Raw genomic sequence first — 6,023 nt, forward strand, 5'->3', positions numbered from 1 at the left:
CTCTTTCATCTTGATTTGGTGATACCCTGAGTAGGCATCGAGGAATGACAGGGTTTCGCACCCAGCAGTGGAATCCACGATTTGATCGATGCGAGGCAGAGGGTAGGGAACCTTCAGACATGCTTTGTTTAGACCAGTGTAGTCTACACACATCCTCCATTTCCCACCTTTCTTTTTTCACAAGCACATGGTTGGCTAACCATTCGGGATGGAATACCTCTTTGATGAACCCCGCAGCCGTTAGCTCGTGGATCTCCTCGCCTATGGCTCTGCGCTTTTCTTCGTTGAAACGGCGCAGAGGCTGCTTCACGGGTCGGGCTCCAGCTCGGATATCCAGCAAGTGCTCGGCGACATCCCTCGGTATGCCAGGCATGTCCGAGGGACTCCACGCAAAAACCTCGGCGTTCGCACGGAGAAAGTCGACGAGCACTGCTTCCTATTTGGGGTCGAGCTCGGAGCCGATCCGGACTTGCTTGGAGGCATTGTTGCTGGGGTCGAGAGGGACGGACTTAACCGCCTCTGCTGGCTCAAAGTTGCCGGCGTGGCGCTTCGCATCTGGCACCTCCTTGGAGAGGCTCTCCAGGTCGGCGATGAGGGCCTCGGACTCGGTGAGGGCCTCCGCGTACTCCACACACTCCACGTCGCATTCGTACGCGTGTCGGTATGTGGATCCGACAGTGATGACCCCGTTGGGGCCCGACATCTTGAGCTTGAGGTAGGTGTAGTTGGGGACGACCATGAACTTGGCGTAGCACGGTCTCCCCAGCACCGCATGGTAGGTTCCTCGGAACCCGACCACCTCGAACGTGAGGGTTTCCTTTCGGAAGTTGGAGGGAGTCCTGAAGCAGACGGGCAGATCGAGTTGTCCAAGGGGCTGGACGCGCTTTCCGGGGATGATCCCGTGAAAGGGCGTCGCTCCGGCCCGGATCGTGGACAGATCGATCTGCAAGAGCCCGAGGGTCTCGGCGTAGATGATGTTGAGGCTGCTGCCTCCGTCCATGAGGACCTTGGTGAGCCTGACGTTGCCGATGATGGGGTCGACAACGAGCAGGTACTTCCTTGGGCTCGGCATGCGGTCGGGATGGTCGCCTTGGTCGAAGGCGATGGGCTTGTCGGACCAGTCTAGGTAGACTGGCGTCGCCACCTTCACCGAGCAGACCTCCCGGCGCTCCTGCTTGCGGTGTCGAGCCGAGGCATTCGCCACTTGTCCACCGCAAATCATGAAACAGTCGTGGACCTTAGGGAACTCCTCTGCCTTGTTGCCCTCCTTCTTGTCGTTGTCGTGGCCTCTGCCACCTTCCGCCGGGGGCCCGGTCTTATGGAAGTAGCGCCGAAGCATGACGCATTCCTCAAGGGTGTGCTTGACGGGACCCTGATGATAGGGGCACGGCTCCTTGAGCATCTTGTCGAACAGGTTGGCCCCTCCGGGAGGCTTCCGAAGGTTCCTATGCTCGGCGGCAGCGACAAGATCTGCGTCGACGGCGTCACGTTTCGCTTGCGACTTCTTCTTGCCTTTCTTCTTCGTGCCACGCTGGGTGGACGCCTCAGGGACGTCTTACTGTTGGTGTCTCTGAGGCTGCTTGTCCTTCCAGAAGATGGCCTCGACCGCCTCCTAACTAGAGGCGAACTTGGTGGCGATATCCATCAACTCGCTCGCCCTGGTGGGAGTCTTGCGACCCAGTTTGCTCACCAGGTCGCGGCAAGTGGTGCCGGCGAGGAACGCGCCGATGACATCCGAGTCGGTGATGTTGGGCAGCTCGGTGCGCTGCTTCGAAAACCACCGGATGTAGTCCCGCAAGGATTCCCCTGGCTGCTGGCGGCAGCTTCAGAGATCCCAGGAGTTCCCAGGGCGCACGTATGTGCCCTGGAAGTTTCCAGCGAAGGCTTTGACCAGATCGTCCCAGTTGGAGATCTGCGCAGGAGGCAGATGCTCCAGCCAGGCTCGGGCGCGTCAGAGAGGAACAGGGGGAGGTTGCGGATGATGAGGTTGTCATCATTCGTTCCACCTAGCTGGCAGGCCAGCCAGTAGTCCGCAAGCCACAGTTTCGGCCTTGTTTCCCCCGAGTACTTGGTGAACTCCTCTGCCTTGTTGCCCTCCTTCTTGTCGTTGTCGTGGCCTCTGCCACCTTCCGCCGGGGGCCCAGCCTTATGGAAGTAGCGCCGAAGCATGACGCATTCCTCAAGGGTGTGCTTGACGGGACCCTGATGATAGGGGCACGGCTCCTTGAGCATCTTGTCGAACAGGTTGGCCCCTCCGGGAGGCTTCCGAAGGTTCCTGTGCTCGGCGACAGCGACAAGATCTGCGTCGGCGGCGTCACGTTTCGCTTGCGACTTCTTCTTGCCTTTCTTCTTCGTGCCACGCTGGGCGGACGCCTCAGGGACGTCTTACTGTTGGTGTCTCTGAGGCTGCTTGTCCTTCCAAAAGATGGCCTCGACCGCCTCCTGACTAGAGGCGAACTTGGTGGCGATATCCATCAACTCGCTCGCCTTGGTGGGAGTCTTGCGACCCAGTTTGCTCACCAGGTCGCGGCAAGTGGTGCCGGCGAGGAACGCGCCGATAACATCCGAGTCGGTGATGTTAGGCAGCTCGGTGCGCTGCTTCGAAAACCACCGGATGTAGTCCCGCAAGGATTCCCCTGGCTGCTGGCGGCAGCTTCGGAGATCCCAGGAGTTCCCAGGGCGCACGTATGTGCCCTGGAAGTTTCTAGCGAAGGCTTTGACCAGATCGTCCCAGTTGGAGATCTGCGCAGGAGGCAGATGCTCCAGCCAGGCTCGGGCGGCGTCAGAGAGGAATAGGGGGAGGTTGCGGATGATGAGGTTGTCATCATTCGTTCCACCTAGCTGGCAGGCCAGCCAGTAGTCCGCAAGCCACAGTTTCGGCCTTGTTTCCCCCGAGTACTTGGTGATGGTAGTCGGGGCTCGGAACCGGGTCGGGAATGGCACCCGTCGTATGGCCCGGCTGAAGGCTTGCGGACCAGGTGGTTCGGGCGAGGGGCTCCGATCCTCCCCATTGTCGTAGCGTCCCCCACGCCTGGGGTGGTAGCCTCGGTGCACCTTTTCGTCGAGGCGGGCTCGACGGTCGTGGCGGCAGTGCTCGTTGCCGAGGCAACCCGGGGCTGCAGGCGTCGCGTCCCGCATGCGCCCGGTGTGGACCGAGGCTTCCCGCATGAATCAGAAGTCGCGGCGCGATGCTCCGGGGGTACCCTTGCCTTCGGGAGGCAAAGCTCTCGGCCCGTCGGACCGCGGCATCCTCCAGAAGATTCTTGAGTTCTCCTTAGATACGCCGCCCCTCGGTGGTGGATGGCTTCGGCATCGCTCGGAGTAGTATTGCCGCTGTAGCCAGGTTCTGGCTGACTCCACTAGAAGCCGGGGGTAGCCTTGCCCTGGCATCGTCAGTGATACGGCGCTGGACGTCCTGGGCCTGATGACGCGCTTCTCTGGCTAGTGCTCGGCCTGCCCATCCCTGCTCGATGTTTTGCTGGAGCTGCACAAGTTGTCCTGCTTCCTCGTCGAGCTTGGCCTGCATCTCACGGATTTGCTCGAGCTGTGTGTCCTGACCCGCAGGGACTGGGACCACAGCTAGCTCCCGCAGGATGTCAACGCGAGGCGCAGGCCCAGGGGGATCATCGTCCTCCGGCATACCAAGGTGGTTGCCTTCGTCGTGACCCCCTAGATCGACGTGGAAACATTCGCGACTTGGGCCACAACCTTCGTCGTCAAGGTTGTGGCCATCATCGGAGCAATCGGAGAGGCAGTAGTCACATGCGGTCATGAAGTCTCGCATGGCGCTAGGATTACCGAGCCTGGAGAAATCCCAACCAGAGTCGGGCTCGTCGTCTTCCTCGGAGCCCGGGGGCCCGTAGGTCGAGACGGCCGTCAGTCGGTCCTAGGTTGACCACATATGGTACCCCGGAAGGTTAGGATATGCCTTTATAAAAGCGCTCACCGAAGCGGGATCGCTTGGTGGATCGAAGCTGAATCTAAAAGGCACAGGGTGGAAAACGGATGGTACCTCTCGATCGATGGACGGTGATGAAGTCGCGTCGGGGACGGACTGCACCGTTATGTCAGGTATGAGGCTAACGCCCAGCAGGCCCTTCGCGAGCGTGCTGGCGTCATCTGTCCGCTTGGGGTTGGCGTGTTGCGGGGAAATGTCGCTCGTCGTCGTCTCAGGCGCGAGGTCTACGCCCGACATGTCCCCCGCTGGGGCGCCTGCGTCGTCGACTCGCTCGATAGCCAACGAGGTGCCGCCTCCTGCTTGGCCACGGTTTCCCCGCCTCCTGCTCCTGCGGCGAGGAAGGCGACAGGACAAACCCGGATGCTGATCTTCCGCCATGGGGGGGAAACGTCGCCGAGTCCGCCGCCGCCGGGCGGGCTGACGGCCGTCGTTGTCGCTGTCGCACTGTGGGGGAAGGAGTACCATGTCGTAGCTGCCGTCGAGGGACATGAACTCGAGACTCCCGAAACGGAGCAGCGTCCCGGGCTGAAGAGGTTGCTGGAGACTACCCATCTGGAGCTTGACGGGAAGTTGTTCGTCAACACATAGCAGTCCCCTACCTGGCGTGCCAACTGTCGGCGTTTCGACCCCGGGGGGTCCCTGGACCGACGAGTAAATTGTCGCTGCGTGCCCCAGCCCAGATGGGTTGGCGCGAGACGGAACACAAAGGGGGGAAAACTGCGGCCTCGTGTTGTCCTGCGCCGGAGTGGATGCGCTTGCAGTAGGTGTTACAAGCGTTCGCGAGGGAGAGAGAGAGTCATGCGCGACCACCCTCTCGTATGAGGGCCCTGGCCCTTCCTTTTATAGATGCAAGGAGAGGGTCCAGGTGTACAATGGGGGTGTAGCGATATGCTAACGTGTCCGGTAGAGAGGAGTCGGAGCCCTATGTACATGCCAACGTGGCTGTCGGAGAGGTGCTAGTGCCCTGTGTGGCTGTGTACATGGTGCCGTGGCCGTCGGAGGAGCGTTTGTGCCCTGTAGAAGCACAGCTGTCGGGGTTGTCGGGACCTTGCTGACGTCTCCTTGCTTCCGTAAGGGGCTGAGAGCCGCCGTCGCCATGGACGCACGCGGGGAGCCATCATTACTTGTTACCGGGGCGAGCCTGGATGGGACGTCGGTCTTGTTCCCCGTAGCCTGAGCTAGCTAGGGGTAGGGTAATGATGTACCCCCTGTGGCGTGGTCGGTCCGAGCCCGAGGTCGGGCGAGGCGGAGACTCCTCCTGAGGCCGAGGCCGGGGTCGTGCGAGGACGCGATTCCTCCCGAGGTCGAGGTTGAGGCCGGGCCCTGGGGTCGGGCGAGGCGGAGACCACCTTCCGAGGTCGAGGTTGAGGCCGAGCCCTAGGGTCGGGTGAGGCGGAGTCCATCTTCCGAGACCGAGGCGGGGGCCGAGCCCTGGGGTCGGGCGAGACGGAGACTTCTCCTGAGGCCGAGGCCCAAGGTCGGGCGAGGCGGAGCTTCCTGTGGCGCCTGAGGCTGGACTCAGCTGCTGTCAGTTTCACCTTGGCGTGTGGCACAACAGTTGGAGAGGGGCGAGCGGCGCTGTTTTCCTGTCAAGTCAGTCAGTGGGAGGGCGAAGTGACTGTGGTCACTTCGACCTTGCCGACTGAGGCACATGTGTTAGGATAAGGTGCCAGACGATCCTTGCATTGAATGCGCCTACGATACGGTCGGTTGGTGAGGCGATTTGGCCATGGTTGCTTCACTACGAAGCCTGTCCGAGCTGGGCTTCGGGCGAGTCGAGGGAGCGCCTGTTGCTTGAGGAGGCCCTCGGGCGAGACGTGAATCCGTCCGGGACTACTGTTCCCGCCCAAGGCTGGGTTCGGGCGAGGCGAGATTGCGTCCTTGAGTAGACGAAGCCTTGATCTGAACTGTACCCATCAGCCTCTACAGTTTGCGCTGATGGTGATTACCAGCCGAGTTTAGAAGTGTTAGGGTACCCTTATTTATGGTATCCGATATCGGTCGAGCCGAGCTGCTCGATATCCACCCTACGTCTACCTCGACGGACGGTCATCCATCAAGTCGC

Source organism: Zea mays, chromosome 6 (genome assembly GCF_902167145.1).
Source record: "Zea mays cultivar B73 chromosome 6, Zm-B73-REFERENCE-NAM-5.0, whole genome shotgun sequence".
Classification (NCBI taxonomy): domain Eukaryota; kingdom Viridiplantae; phylum Streptophyta; class Magnoliopsida; order Poales; family Poaceae; genus Zea; species Zea mays.